Here is a 16,432-nt window from a genome sequence, read left to right as displayed (position 1 = left end):
TGCAGTGGAGGACTTACCCATTTAGGGGTTGAAGGGTTTGGACCTGCGGGTAAAAGAGTGTGCTCTGTGCATACGTTCTCTTTTACAGCTGTGAGAAGGCTGGGCAAGCAACCAGTGAAGTGATGGTTTACTGTTCACGTCCTTTTTGCTGCTTACCCAAGTTCGCGCGTATTGAACCTCTCAACCTTTTAACCTTTTAAGCTGTTATGTATATTAGCCATTTTATTGAGATTTGGGCTACCCCCGTCATCAGCCCCCCAAGTCAGAGGTGTTTGGGATGTAAGCTCAAATGCTTCTGACTTTTACACATTATTTTTTATTGCTTAAAGGCTTCAAGGCTTTAAGGCGTTTGAGTTTTGAGATTTGAATTTCAGAATGATAGTAGATGTGATAGGCTTCAAGGTTTTAAGGCTTGAAGGTTTAAAGGCTTCAACTTGTCTCACTCAAGAGGAAGTTGAGGCTTTTTGTAAAGAATGGGGGATCGATCTAAAGTTTAATCTGGTGGTTCTGGGTTTTGGCAAATTGATCGATTAGTGTCCCATTGGTTCCATTGCTCTTTATTGCTGAGTATTCCAACTTGCGTCATCCGTTTTCAGTCTTTGTTCAGAATGTTTTAGAGTATTATCATGTGTCGTTTGGTCAGTTACACCCTTAAGGCCTTGCTAGGGTTTTACACTTTGATGTTTTGTGTCCAGCGATAGGGTATGACCTATCGTTGTTGTTGTTTCGCCGTTTCTTTCAGATAGCCAAGAACGGCGATTGTTTTACCTTTGAAACATCTAAGGTTGATGTGTGTTTAATTTCGTCTATGGTTACTACCGTTTGTTCTTGGAAGGACCAAGTTTTCTGGATTTCTGAGTCCATTGCTTTCTTCAAGCTTGTTTGGAGGCACCCTGATGCTTTGTTAAATAAGCTTAAGCCATTTGAGTCTGAACTAGATTGTTTAAAAGCCATTAGGAAGTGTCCTTTAAGGTTGCGTCCCTTTCCTGAACACCTTTTAGTGTTGATGGGTGTGAACACCTTGTGGGACAAGCCGGATCGTGACCCTATGCTCATGAGGTATGATCAGGGTATGATGATTTTGCCTTATGCTTTATCAAGAGTGATGATACCTCTAATGTTGTGTTTGGGGATGCTGAGGCCACCCCCGGTGAAGATGTTGTTGCCAAAGGTGCTGAACACAGGTTTGAGGGTTTAGTTTATGTGAACATTCCAAATGTCAAAGGCTTTACTAGGTTCGGCGCTTCCAAAGCTTTTATTCATTGTTTAAACCGACGTATGTTAAAGGTAGCTGACCATCCATCGGCCTCTGAGCCAGTGCAACTGCGTGATGTTATAGAGGCTTCAAACGTTTGGACGTTGGGGTTGAGGAAAAAAGACGAGGATTTGTCCTTGGTGATTAGTAAGGAGAGTAAAGCAGTGAGTAAGAAGCTTGTAAGCTTGAAGGGTTTCGGGAAAGGTGGTGAAGGTTCCACCAATGTTAATCCCGAAGAGGTTTATGTGCCGGATTGGAAGGTCACAGTTGGTGACAGCTTCAAGTATTCATCCGTTTGTGAGGATGTTCTTACCCATTTTGCTCCTCTATTGTACGAGGTTTTTGCTCGTCTATGGACGACGACCTGATGATTTCGAAGATGATGATGGGTGCTTGCAACCTTGTTGCTTTGCTTCTAGAGGGTGTATCCCGATTTCGCAAAAGGATGCAAGAATATGAAGTCTTTTCGAAGAAGTGGGATGAGATGAAAACTTCAATGGTTGCTTTGCAAGAAGCCGAGGGCTATGCTGAGAAGGAGAAAGCATTGCTGTTTGAAGATTTGAGTAATTTTCTTCCCGCACAAGACTGATATGTTTGAGTTGGAAAAACGCTTGTGTAACACCTCGAAATTTTGTGTCCAATGATGTGTTAACACGTGTCATTTGTTTACACGTGGCATCTATAATAAATAAAGGACTAATTTTGACAAACCTTGAAAGTATATAAATTCGAGGGTTATAAATGTCAACAAGGGTAAATATACTGTATAGTATCCCTAAATAATGCTTAAACCTTCAAACGAATAAATTATAGATCGTACAAATATAAAACGCGGAAGAAAGTGGGAGATTACAAACTACAGGGGTTAACTGTGTCAACATGTTTAATAATACCTCTGAGTGACCCTTTAACGTCCCAAAGACTTTGTAACGGTATTATACCCTCACTAAAATAATATATATGAATTTCGCGAAGTTTCGATATGAAACGAGAAAGATACGATCGAATTCGTAGAAGAAGGGTTAAAAGCGTCAACAGTGAAAGCTAAGGCTTTCCAATATAAATAATAAATAAACCGGGGACTTAATAATGCGGGTAATTAACACGAGGCCCCTATCGGTAAATAACCGAGGGCCAAACCGCAAAGTTACCCCTTCAAATCCGAAAGGTCAGGCAAATCATTACGAAAGATTTCGTTATTAATGGCCCGATTCTGATAATCATGACAAAAGATTTAAAAATCCTGAAATATTAACCTTAGGCGACCCGCGTAAGGTTTCAACATAAGTTGAGGCGGGCCGCGAGCCCCCTCTATTTCGCGTCTGATGTTTAATCTTTAGGCGACCCGCATTAAAACACATGGGAACTCCCATGCGGGCCGCGTAAAGTGCCCAGATGCAGAAATATGGTAACTACTTGGCTTTTGGAACTTGTGAACGATCATGCACATAATTATGGGGCATGGGCACCCTATGCTCAACCCATATCACTTAGGGGACACCTACCATTACCTCTGGTCAGATGGTAGTGCTTGCAATGATCAACAAAGCTTGGCATTGGCTATAAATAGCATGCCTTAAGCATAACAATTCACACAACTCAAAAACACTTATATCTGATCATTCAAGAGCTCTCTAGCTTTCCCTTCTGTTCTCTCATCAAGAGTTAACTTCTGTAAGTCGTTCATAACCATTTTGGTTTCACATTTCCATAGTTATAGCCTATAAACGCAACCGTCGTAACTAACGGTTGTCATTGCAATATCTTGCAAATGGTTCAGTCTTATGACGAATCAAAAATGGTTATGAGTTGGTATTTATGTGGGTATTAAACCTCTAAAATGGTTCCCCCTGATCACCACTCTAACTATGTCAATTATCGAGTCAAACGTGCGGTTAAAAAGTCAACAGAAAGCTATTTTAGCGATTTAAGCATAATCTGTAATGTATATGTTATGGAACCTGTTTTGACAATCATAAAACATGATAATAAGTATATAAACATGTTTGCGCTCGTTTGAATCGATCATTTACTATATAGAACCGGTTCGGAGCCGAAAGTCGCAAAAGTTTGACTTTTGCTTTGACTTCAGTTCTGGCCCGTTTTAGTGAGGTATAAAGATACCTTAGGACTCTCTTAGGACCAGGTCACATGTTGGTATACGCCTCTGTGGTCGGTTCATGAGTTACCCGAGTCTTTTACGTATTTCCGTCATTCGCCTAAAAGTTGACCGTAACGGCCTTTTAAAATTAAAACGAGTATTTCGGACACGTGAACGGACCAAAACCTTGCTTATTAAATTATAAGCATGTCCTTAAAGTTTCACGTCAATCCGAGGTCTAGAATGAGAGTTATGCTAAAAGGCGCACTTTTGAGAAAGTTTTGTAATTAACGGCGCAATTAGCATAACGCTCATCTAACCCAAGTTTTCGGCACCAAAACTTTTACCCACTGTGGTAAAATAATATTTTGGGAATTTTAAGGATTTTTAATAATTTTTACCTTGCTCATAACCTGCGGTTATGGCTACGGTTCGGTAAATACCGAATATGCCCTTTTTGGCCAAAACGGGAGTTCTACAAGGTCTTTTGACCCGATACCAGTTGCTACTGGTTTTAAATAATAAATAAAGTATTTTAAGCTTTATAAGCTGTTCGGGAAACTCAGATTTCCTGTAGAACTCGAAAATCCCTTTTAAAGTCTTTAAAATGACCGAAAAGCCCCTACGGGGCATAATATAAACTTAAACTCGTTACGGGCATTACGGAAGGTATCCTACTGATACCAAAATACTTTTAAGGCATATTGACTTAGGAAATAAGCGTACGACTCTTATGGTTAACCGTTTCGCCTATTTGCGCACACGGTACGGCCCACGGAACTAGTTTTCGTGCAATAGCCGATATGGGTCAAAGTATACTATTTGAACCCCAAAATCCAGAGTATGAACTATAAACCCATAAAACAAGTCTCTGAACTTGTTGGGTCCAAATCATACTCCATTCTCGGTTTTCGCCTTTTCGTGCGAATTAACCATATCTATATATCGGAACCAACCGGTCTAGGCTACGGCCATTATAACGACCCGTTAGGATTCTAAGAGGTTAATTAAAACCTTCGTTCCAGATTAGGAGCCCCAGTAAAAGCTATCGGTGACTTGATCTAAATTAAGGATTAATACTTGCAAAGGTAAATACTTTGACTTATTTCCCCTATATGGGCTTGGGTTACGGTATATTAATACCGCTTGATTGAGCACTATATTCGTCCATCGCTTAGATGGATAACTAAATAATATGATTGGCTCATTTAAACAGTTTTGTTGCTTATAAGCCTTTGGGGGGTTTAATGACCGTTGTCCCGGATATCCTCGGCATCATTTTACGAAATGGCCACGACCATCGACATCCCGGTGTAGGCGTACACCCGGTATAAAGTGTCGACATTAAAATTAAAAGACGTAGCCGTTGGTTTTCATACTACGGTTTTACGCAAACGTGGTGTGTCTATAAATCTTTAACCCGGCACGACCCGGGCTACTGAACGCATAAAAGAACATGTAAAACGTTCACAAGATCATTATGAATTTTCCCAAGTTATAAAAGAGTTTGTGCCCTGTGCATTCAAATCAATTTTAATAAACATTTTCAAATGTGTCAGTTGAATGTATTTACCAGTGTAAACTGACGTATTTTCCCCAAAAAGATTAAGTGCAGGTACCTAAACGTAATTGGCTGGTATTAGCTCCCTAGCGTCGGGATAAGCCTCGCAAGCTTGATTGCAGTATCTAATGGAACAATACTTTATCTTTATTTTCGATCCACTGTGGATATTCAACTCTGTAATACATTGATATTATGATCAGAGGTTGAAATTTATATATTTATCTTATGCTTCCGCTGTGCATTATATAATTGTGTGGTTTGACTATATTGTTGCCAACATCGTCACGGTAATCCCCCACCGGGCCCACCGGTGAGACACGTGGAAATCGGGGTGTGACAGGTTGGTATCAGAGCCAACATTGAGTGAATTAAACACTACCCTACTGTGTTTAATCTCAGTGACACAATTGCACATACTTGAGTCTAGACAAAGAACTTAGGACAAATTCGGATTAATACTCCTTTTTGTCTTTACTTTTCGATTCGATTTTTAATAAGTTTTGGAGCAGGAAAATGCCACCTGTTATATTCCGAGGAAGAGGAAGGGGACGAAGAGGCCGAGGAGAAATCGTGACACATCACGATCAAGAAGCTGGACCATCTGGTACAAGACATCCTTCGATGACAAGGAGCGAAGAGCCACAACGACGAAGAGATCTTTACGAACCCGCGAGGCATTCCACTTCTCACAGCTCGACGCCATCCTACCGGCACTCCTTTGGGCCAAACTCAGAAAATGATCCCAACAATCCACAACCTTCCTTCATGCCTCTGCAACGTTCGGTTTCGCACCGGAATTATGACGACCCTAGTCCATACTACGTAGCTCAGTTTAATCCGGCTGACTACATACAGGAACCTTCAGGTTTTGTTCCTCTAGGGCCACAAGACCATTTTTCTGAAGATCCCATGGAGGAAGATGAGGATCCAACTGAACCAGCTCGTGGTACGCCCACACATCCGATAGAAGTATCTGATGGATCTTCATATCATGGTCCGCAGTATCAAGGCCCAGACAGCTTTATGGCCTTGTTTGACAGACATGAGTGGTACAACACACCATCTCATCAGACACAACAACCGAGACATCCACAGGATCCCTCTGAGGATTCACGCTTTGAGGCAGTTACGCCACCACCTCCGCCACCGGCACAACCAGTAATACCTGATCCGCCGAGGCGTAGGAGGACCAATGCTCGTATGTCTACACGAGGAGGAGGGGGTAACCACTTCAGCACTCCTCGACATTCAAGTAGCAGCCACTATCCGCCGCTACAAGAAGAAGGACCTTCAAGTCCTATACAAGAAGCGAACTCCGCACCTACTGCACGAAATTCGCCACCATTTGGGTTTGACCAACCCATACCAGCTTACACAGGTCCAACGGCTTACAACCCGTTTGAACCGTCACAAGCACAATACAACTACGGCTATGAGCGCGACCCATATGTGGTGTCGGCTAGATATAATGCGCGCTACCCTGACGGAGCACATGGAAACATGGGACCCCCGGACTACTCAGCTCATGGGTATCCAATACCTCCCAGACCTCCCGTTCCGCATCAAGCGCCACAACCACGATTCTCTCCTCCTGAACAGGAAGAAATACTCCATCGACTAGATCGTGTGGAGAGAGAATTCGAGGAAGAAAAGAAAAGCCACTGAGGATTTCTCAAGGGCTTGGCGAACCTACTAAAAGGCAAAAAGAAGAAACGTGACCACTAGCCCTTAATAGTTGTACTGCTGTAATTTCTACTTTAAAATAAGTCCCTGCGTGGACAACTTATCATATTTCAGTCCCTACGTGGACTTATCTTTAGTCCTTGCATGGACACCTATCCTATATTAGTCCCTGCGTGGACTTGTCACTTATTTTTAAACCTCTCTGGAGGTATGTACTATTTGAAAGACCCGTTTAGGGCAATATGTAATTGTATTTGAGATTTTGGAATGTATGTTATGAGTTTTGTTTTAATATATATAAAAATAAATCAAAACCATTCCTTTTATATTGATCTGCCTAATAAAGAATCTTAAGGGGGTGAAACCTAGCTTGGGGTCTTTTAAGATCAGTCAAGATGGTACGACCTAGCTGAAAAGATTCTGATTCCCTGTTAACCTCTGTACGCATGTTAACATTCATGGCAGATGTGATTCGTTATAATCACGCACGTCATTCTTATACAATAATCCTTTGAGGATTTCAGAACCCAACTAAATGATATATAGATCGTGGGTTAAATCACCAATGAAGGTGATCAATATTATAAAGACATCCATTTAGTGATGCAATGCCTACGGGCCAGTACTATAAAGACATCCACTTAGTGATGCAATGCCTACGGGCTAGTACTATAAAGACATCCATTTAGCGATGCAATGCCTACGGGCCAATATTATAAAGACATCCATTTAGCAATGCAATGCCTACGGGCCAATATTATAAAGACATCCATTTAGTGATGCAATGCCTACGGGCCAGTACTATAAAGACATCCACTTAGTGATGCAATGCCTACGGGCCAGTACTATAAAGACATCCATTTAGCGATGCAATGCCTACGGGCCAATATTATAAAGACATCCATTAGTGATGTAGTGACTACGGGCCAGTATTATTAAAACATCCATTAGTGATGTAGTGCCTACGGGCCAATATTATCAAAACATCCATTAGTGATGTAGTGCCTACGGGCCAATATTATCAAAACATCCATTAGTGATGTAGTGCCTACGGGCCAACCATATTAAGACATCCATTAGAGGTGTAGTGCCTATGGGCCATAATAATTGTCTTATTAGACAAAAGGCAGTAGCAGTCTATGACTCTCTGTCAGAAAGAGATAAAAGAACTACGGTTCAACTCTCTATGCCTTTGATTCTCTGGAATCTCGGCTAAATATTATAAAACATCATCGTGATTAGGCTTTATGCCGCCAATACTATTTGTATAGTCGATATAGGATATATTCAAATCCTAATATTTAATGAACTAATAAGTTAGCCGAATATGGTCTCTGTACCATGGTTGACAAATTGTCATAAAAGACAATCACATAATAATCTCCTAAATTAAAATTTTGTTATCTTCTGTAACAGATTCAAGTTACAAATGGCGGATCCCAATGGAGACAACAGCCACACGAATGAAGATGACTATGACAATGCGTCAGTACATTTGACAGGCGCACAACTAAAGGCTCTGATCAACAATGCTGTCCAGGCAGCTATTGATCGTCAACATACTGAGTCTCAAGGCAGATCTGTGTCAAAACCACCCTCTAAACCAAAGACACACTCCAAACCACCCTCTGAACCCAAGAAAGATGACGACAAGCATTCGTCTACTGAGCACAGCGTTCATCGCGAGAGAGAATATACTGATGCGTCCAGTGCTAAGGGTTGCACCTACAAATACTTTGTATCATGTAAGCCCCGTGAATTTACAGGGGAGAAAGGTGCGGTTGATTGTATCACCTGGCTGGACGAGATGGACACGATTGTGGACATCAGCGGGTGCGCTGAGAGGGACGTGGTTAAGTTTGTGTCCCAGTCATTCAAGGGCGAGGCCCTGGCGTGGTGGAGAGCTCTAGTGCAGGCTTCAGGTAAGTCTGCCTTGTACAAAATGTCGTGGGGGGAGTTTATTACCCTCATAAAAGAAAACTACTGCCCTCAGCACGAGGTTGAGAAGATTGAGGCTGATTTTGTCTCACTAGTGATGACAAACCTGGATTGTCAAGCTTATCTGACAAGCTTTAACACTATGTCACGCCTGGTGCCATATCTTGTGACACCAGAACCACGAAGAATTGCCCGATTCATTGGGGGCTTAGAGCCGGCGATCAAGGCCAGCGTAAAAGCCTCTAGGCCAACGACCTTCAGGTCAGTTACTGACCTCTCCTTGTCTCTTACACTTGATGCTGTCCGTCTGAGGGCACAAAGGAGCAAGGAGGCTGAAAAGCGAAAGCGTGAGGATGAAACCTCACGAAAGTCTGGGAAAAAGCACCGTGGAAACGGTGAAGGCAAGAGAGGGTCGGAGGCAAAGAAGGAGGGGCAAGTTGATGGAAGACCATACTGCAAGGTCTGCAAGAAACCTCACTCCGGGAAGTGTAGGTTTGCGTCTGGTTCACAGTCGCAACAAAGGACTCCACCCTGTGGACTATGCAAGTCCAAGGAGCATAAGACAGTGGAGTGCAAAAAGATAAAGGACGCAACCTGCTATAATTGTAATGAAAAGGGGCACATAAAGAGTAATTGCCCGAAGTATGCCAAGAAGGCAGAAGAGACGAAGAAGACAAATGCGAGAATTTTTCGCTTGGATGCAAAGGAAGCGGTTAAGGACGACACTGTGCTTACAGGTACTTTTCTCGTAAATAATATATTTGCAAGAGTACTGTTCGATTCTGGCGCTGATAAGTCCTTTGTAGACCAGAAATTTTGCCAACTACTAAACATGCCAATCAAAACCCTAAACGTAAAATACGAAGTAGAGTTGGCAGACGGCACGATAGAAACCGTCTCTACCATTCTAGAAGGATGTGAAATATCCATTAGGAACCATTCTTTTCCTTTATCTCTACTTCCTTTCAAACTTGCGGGTTTTGACATCGTGCTAGGCATGGACTGGTTATCCCATAACCAGGCCCAAATCATTTGTGGCAAGAGGCAAATAGTTTTAAAGACTCCGAGTGGTGAATCTCTTACCATTCGAGGGGATACGCACTACGGATTGCCAGAAGACGTATCTATGCTGAAAGCTTCAAGGTGTTTGAACAGAGGTTGTGTAATTTACATGGCTCAGGTGATAATAGAAGAACCAAAGCCGAAGATCGAGGATCTTCCTGTCATTTCTGAATACCCCGAGGTTTTTCCTGAAGAACTACCTGGTTTGCCACCAGATAGACAAGTGGAGTTCAGAATTGACATCATTCCTGGAGCAGCTCCGATAGCAAGAGCACCTTACAGATTAGCGCCAACGGAAATGAAAGAACTGAGGACCCAGTTGGATGAACTGCTGGCGAAAGGTTTTATCAGACCTAGTTCATCTCCCTGGGGAGCTCCTGTCCTATTTGTAAAGAAGAAGGACGGATCGATGCGGTTGTGCATCGACTATAGAGAGCTGAATAAAGTTACCATAAAGAACAGATATCCTTTACCAAGGATCGATGATCTGTTCGACCAGCTGCAAGGAGCAAGCTACTTCTCCAAGATCGACTTAAGGTCGGGTTATCATCAACTAAGGGTCAGAGATGAAGATGTACCCAAGACTGCATTTAGGACTCGCTATGGTCATTACGAGTTCCTAGTGATGCCTTTTGGGCTCACAAATGCACCGGCTGCGTTCATGGATCTCATGAACCGCGTTTGCAAGCCATACTTGGACAAATTCGTCATAGTCTTCATCGACGATATCCTTATCTACTCCAAGAATCAAGCTGACCACGAGAAGCACCTCCGTTGCATTCTCGAGTTACTACAACGTGAGAAACTCTACGCCAAATTCTCGAAATGTGAATTCTGGCTACGAGAAGTTCAGTTTTTAGGACACGTTGTGAGTGAGCGTGGTATCCAAGTGGATCCCGCTAAGGTAGAGGCGGTCATGAACTGGCAAGAGCCAAAGACGCCTACCGAGATTCGTAGCTTCCTGGGTTTAGCAGGATACTACAGAAGGTTTATTGAAAATTTTTCGAGGATTGCTGCGCCTTTGACTTCCTTGACCAAGAAGAAAGAAAAGTACATTTGGGGCCCGAAGCAGCAAGAGTCCTTTGAAATACTGAAGCAGAAGCTAAGCAACGCACCTGTGTTGACATTACCGGAAGGTACAGATGAATTCGTAGTTTACTGCGATGCATCACATACAGGCATGGGGTGTGTGCTTATGCAGAAGGGCAAGGTGATTGCCTATGCTTCAAGGCAATTAAAGGTGCATGAAAAGAATTACACCACCCATGATTTGGAGTTGGGTGCCGTTGTATTTGCACTTAAGTTGTGGAGGCACTACCTTTATGGTATTAAATTTGTGATTTATTCAGATCACAAAAGCCTTCAGCACCTGTTCAACCAGAAAGAGTTGAACATGAGACAGCGCCGTTGGATGGAAACCCTGAATGATTATGATTGTGAAATCAGGTACCATCCCGGCAAGGCGAATGTAGTCGCCGATGCCTTGAGCAGGAAAGAAAGGGTAAAACCCATTCGAATCAATGCCAAGAGCATTGAGGTTAAAAATAATTTGATTGAAAGGATTTTGGCTGCACAGCGAGAGGCTGTGTTGGAAGCTAATTATCCTAATGAAAAGCTGGGAGTAACTGAGGAGCAGTTGACTCTTAGCAAGGATGGAATCCTAAGACTGAACGGACGTATATGGGTTCCGATATATGGAGGACTACGAGATGTTGTTCTCCAGGAAGCCCATAGTTCCAAATACTCAGTCCATCCTGGTGCTGATAAGATGTACCAAGACTTAAAGGCAAATTATTGGTGGATAGGCTTGAAAAAGTCTGTAGCCGCCCATGTAGCAAAGTGCTTGACTTGTGCTCAGGTCAAAGCCGAGCACCAAAAGCCGTCTGGCTTGCTACAACAGCCTGAACTTCCCGAGTGGAAGTGGGAATGCGTAACTATGGACTTCATAACCAAGTTACCCAAAACCAGGAAAGGAAACGATACAATATGGGTCATAGTTGATAGGCTGACTAAATCAGCTCATTTTCTACCCATCAAGGAGACGTATAGCTCCGATATGTTAGCCCAACTTTATGTTGATAAGATTGTAGCCTTACACGGCATACCTGTGTCTATTATCTCCGACAGGGATACTAGATACACATCTCACTTCTGGAAGAGTTTCCAGCAATCTTTGGGCACGCGTTTAAACTTTAGTACGGCTTACCATCCCCAGACGGACGGCCAAAGTGAGCGTACTATCCAAACGCTAGAAGACATGCTTCGTGCATGTGCGATCGATCTAGGTGGTAATTGGGATAAAAACCTACCCCTGATCGAATTCTCCTACAATAATAGCTACCACACCAGCATAAAGGCTGCGCCTTTTGAGGCATTATATGGTAGGAAATGTAGATCGCCTGTTTGTTGGGCGGAAGTAGGAGAGGTCCAGTTATCGGGACCAGAGATTGTTTTCCAGACAACGGACAAGATTGTCCAGATCCGGGAACGTCTCAAGGCTGCCCGCGATAGGCAGAAGAGCTACGCTGATCCAAAGCGTAAGGATTTTCACTTCGAGGTGGGTGAAAAGGTATTACTTAAGGTGTCACCCTGGAAGGGGGTGATGCGTTTCGGCAAGAAAGGCAAGCTGAGTCCGAGATACATAGGGCCTTTTGAGGTCATTGAACGAGTCGGATCAGTTGCCTATAAACTAAACTTGCCTGAAGAGCTCAATGGAATTCACAATGTGTTCCACATCTGCAATCTCAAGAAGTGCTTCGCCGACGAATCATTGGTGATTCCACACACAGATGTGCATATAGATGAGAGCTTAAAGTTTATAGAAAAACCCTTGTCGATTGAAGATCGACAGGTGAAGAAGCTTCGCAGAAAGCACGTACCGATTGTAAAAGTCAAATGGGATGCTCGAAGAGGTCCTGAATATACGTGGGAAGTCGAAGCTACAATGAAAGAAAAATACCCCTATTTATTTGAGTAAATCTCGGGTCGAGATTTATTTTAAGGGGGTGAGGATGTAACACCTCGAAATTTTGTGTCCAATGATGTGTTAACACGTGTCATTTGTTTACACGTGGCATCTATAATAAATAAAGGACTAATTTTGACAAACCTTGAAAGTATATAAATTCGAGGGTTATAAATGTCAACAAGGGTAAATATACTGTATAGTATCCCTAAATAATGCTTAAACCTTCAAACGAATAAATTATAGATCGTACAAATATAAAACGCGGAAGAAAGTGGGAGATTACAAACTACAGGGGTTAACTGTGTCAACATGTTTAATAATACCTCTGAGTGACCCTTTAACGTCCCAAAGACTTTGTAACGGTATTATACCCTCACTAAAATAATATATATGAATTTCGCGAAGTTTCGATATGAAACGAGAAAGATACGATCGAATTCGTAGAAGAAGGGTTAAAAGCGTCAACAGTGAAAGCTAAGGCTTTCCAATATAAATAATAAATAAACCGGGGACTTAATAATGCGGGTAATTAACACGAGGCCCCTATCGGTAAATAACCGAGGGCCAAACCGCAAAGTTACCCCTTCAAATCCGAAAGGTCAGGCAAATCATTACGAAAGATTTCGTTATTAATGGCCCGATTCTGATAATCATGACAAAAGATTTAAAAATCCTGAAATATTAACCTTAGGCGACCCGCGTAAGGTTTCAACATAAGTTGAGGCGGGCCGCGAGCCCCCTCTATTTCGCGTCTGATGTTTAATCTTTAGGCGACCCGCATTAAAACACATGGGAACTCCCATGCGGGCCGCGTAAAGTGCCCAGATGCAGAAATATGGTAACTACTTGGCTTTTGGAACTTGTGAACGATCATGCACATAATTATGGGGCATGGGCACCCTATGCTCAACCCATATCACTTAGGGGACACCTACCATTACCTCTGGTCAGATGGTAGTGCTTGCAATGATCAACAAAGCTTGGCATTGGCTATAAATAGCATGCCTTAAGCATAACAATTCACACAACTCAAAAACACTTATATCTGATCATTCAAGAGCTCTCTAGCTTTCCCTTCTGTTCTCTCATCAAGAGTTAACTTCTGTAAGTCGTTCATAACCATTTTGGTTTCACATTTCCATAGTTATAGCCTATAAACGCAACCGTCGTAACTAACGGTTGTCATTGCAATATCTTGCAAATGGTTCAGTCTTATGACGAATCAAAAATGGTTATGAGTTGGTATTTATGTGGGTATTAAACCTCTAAAATGGTTCCCCCTGATCACCACTCTAACTATGTCAATTATCGAGTCAAACGTGCGGTTAAAAAGTCAACAGAAAGCTATTTTAGCGATTTAAGCATAATCTGTAATGTATATGTTATGGAACCTGTTTTGACAATCATAAAACATGATAATAAGTATATAAACATGTTTGCGCTCGTTTGAATCGATCATTTACTATATAGAACCGGTTCGGAGCCGAAAGTCGCAAAAGTTTGACTTTTGCTTTGACTTCAGTTCTGACCCGTTTTAGTGAGGTATAAAGATACCTTAGGACTCTCTTAGGACCAGGTCACATGTTGGTATACGCCTCTGTGGTCGGTTCATGAGTTACCCGAGTCTTTTACGTATTTCCGTCATTCGCCTAAAAGTTGACCGTAACGGCCTTTTAAAATTAAAACGAGTATTTCGGACACGTGAACGGACCAAAACCTTGCTTATTAAATTATAAGCATGTCCTTAAAGTTTCACGTCAATCCGAGGTCTAGAATGAGAGTTATGCTAAAAGGCGCACTTTTGAGAAAGTTTTGTAATTAACGGCGCAATTAGCATAACGCTCATCTAACCCAAGTTTTCGGCACCAAAACTTTTACCCACTGTGGTAAAATAATATTTTGGGAATTTTAAGGATTTTTAATAATTTTTACCTTGCTCATAACCTGCGGTTATGGCTACGGTTCGGTAAATACCGAATATGCCCTTTTTGGCCAAAACGGGAGTTCTACAAGGTCTTTTGACCCGATACCAGTTGCTACTGGTTTTAAATAATAAATAAAGTATTTTAAGCTTTATAAGCTGTTCGGGAAACTCAGATTTCCTGTAGAACTCGAAAATCCCTTTTAAAGTCTTTAAAATGACCGAAAAGCCCCTACGGGGCATAATATAAACTTAAACTCGTTACGGGCATTACGGAAGGTATCCTACTGATACCAAAATACTTTTAAGGCATATTGACTTAGGAAATAAGCGTACGACTCTTATGGTTAACCGTTTCGCCTATTTGCGCACACGGTACGGCCCACGGAACTAGTTTTCGTGCAATAGCCGATATGGGTCAAAGTATACTATTTGAACCCCAAAATCCAGAGTATGAACTATAAACCCATAAAACAAGTCTCTGAACTTGTTGGGTCCAAATCATACTCCATTCTCGGTTTTCGCCTTTTCGTGCGAATTAACCATATCTATATATCGGAACCAACCGGTCTAGGCTACGGCCATTATAACGACCCGTTAGGATTCTAAGAGGTTAATTAAAACCTTCGTTCCAGATTAGGAGCCCCAGTAAAAGCTATCGGTGACTTGATCTAAATTAAGGATTAATACTTGCAAAGGTAAATACTTTTGACTTATTTCCCCTATATGGGCTTGGGTTACGGTATATTAATACCGCTTGATTGAGCACTATATTCGTCCATCGCTTAGATGGATAACTAAATAATATGATTGGCTCATTTAAACAGTTTTGTTGCTTATAAGCCTTTGGGGGGTTTAATGACCGTTGTCCCGGATATCCTCGGCATCATTTTACGAAATGGCCACGACCATCGACATCCCGGTGTAGGCGTACACCCGGTATAAAGTGTCGACATTAAAATTAAAAGACGTAGCCGTTGGTTTTCATACTACGGTTTTACGCAAACGTGGTGTGTCTATAAATCTTTAACCCGGCACGACCCGGGCTACTGAACGCATAAAAGAACATGTAAAACGTTCACAAGATCATTATGAATTTTCCCAAGTTATAAAAGAGTTTGTGCCCTGTGCATTCAAATCAATTTTAATAAACATTTTCAAATGTGTCAGTTGAATGTATTTACCAGTGTAAACTGACGTATTTTCCCCAAAAAGATTAAGTGCAGGTACCTAAACGTAATTGGCTGGTATTAGCTCCCTAGCGTCGGGATAAGCCTCGCAAGCTTGATTGCAGTATCTAATGGAACAATACTTTATCTTTATTTTCGATCCACTGTGGATATTCAACTCTGTAATACATTGATATTATGATCAGAGGTTGAAATTTATATATTTATCTTATGCTTCCGCTGTGCATTATATAATTGTGTGGTGTGACTATATTGTTGCCAACATCGTCACGGTAATCCCCCACCGGGCCCACCGGTGAGACACGTGGAAATCGGGGTGTGACAGCTTGGAGGCTGACAAGGTATAAGTCAGGGTTGATAAGGCTGCCTTGTATGTTCAGAAGAAGCCTTCTTGGAGGAAAAGGAAGGGTTAAAGGCTTCCCTTTCCCAGGCTACTGGTGATAATAAACTGCTCATTGAGCATGGATTCCAGCAAGTGGTTACCTATCTTCTCCATTCGTCGGATTTCAACAAAGTCTTGGGTGATGTGTACATCAGGCTTCTTGCTCATGTGAGACACCAAGGTTTGTTTGTTGGTTATAAATATTTGTAAACCTAGGAAGCCTTAGAAAAAAATCTTCTCTTTTTCAATACAAAGCCTTCAAAGTCTTCAAGGGAACAATTTTTAAGATTGAGCATATGGTTTACCCTTATGTGGGTGAAGTCTCCAAGTGTTTTGGTAAATCTTTACCTGTCTTGCAGGAGCTAAAA

Source organism: Helianthus annuus, chromosome 3 (genome assembly GCF_002127325.2).
Source record: "Helianthus annuus cultivar XRQ/B chromosome 3, HanXRQr2.0-SUNRISE, whole genome shotgun sequence".
Lineage (NCBI taxonomy): Eukaryota > Viridiplantae > Streptophyta > Magnoliopsida > Asterales > Asteraceae > Helianthus > Helianthus annuus.
Note: the sequence above shows the minus strand (reverse complement) of the source record.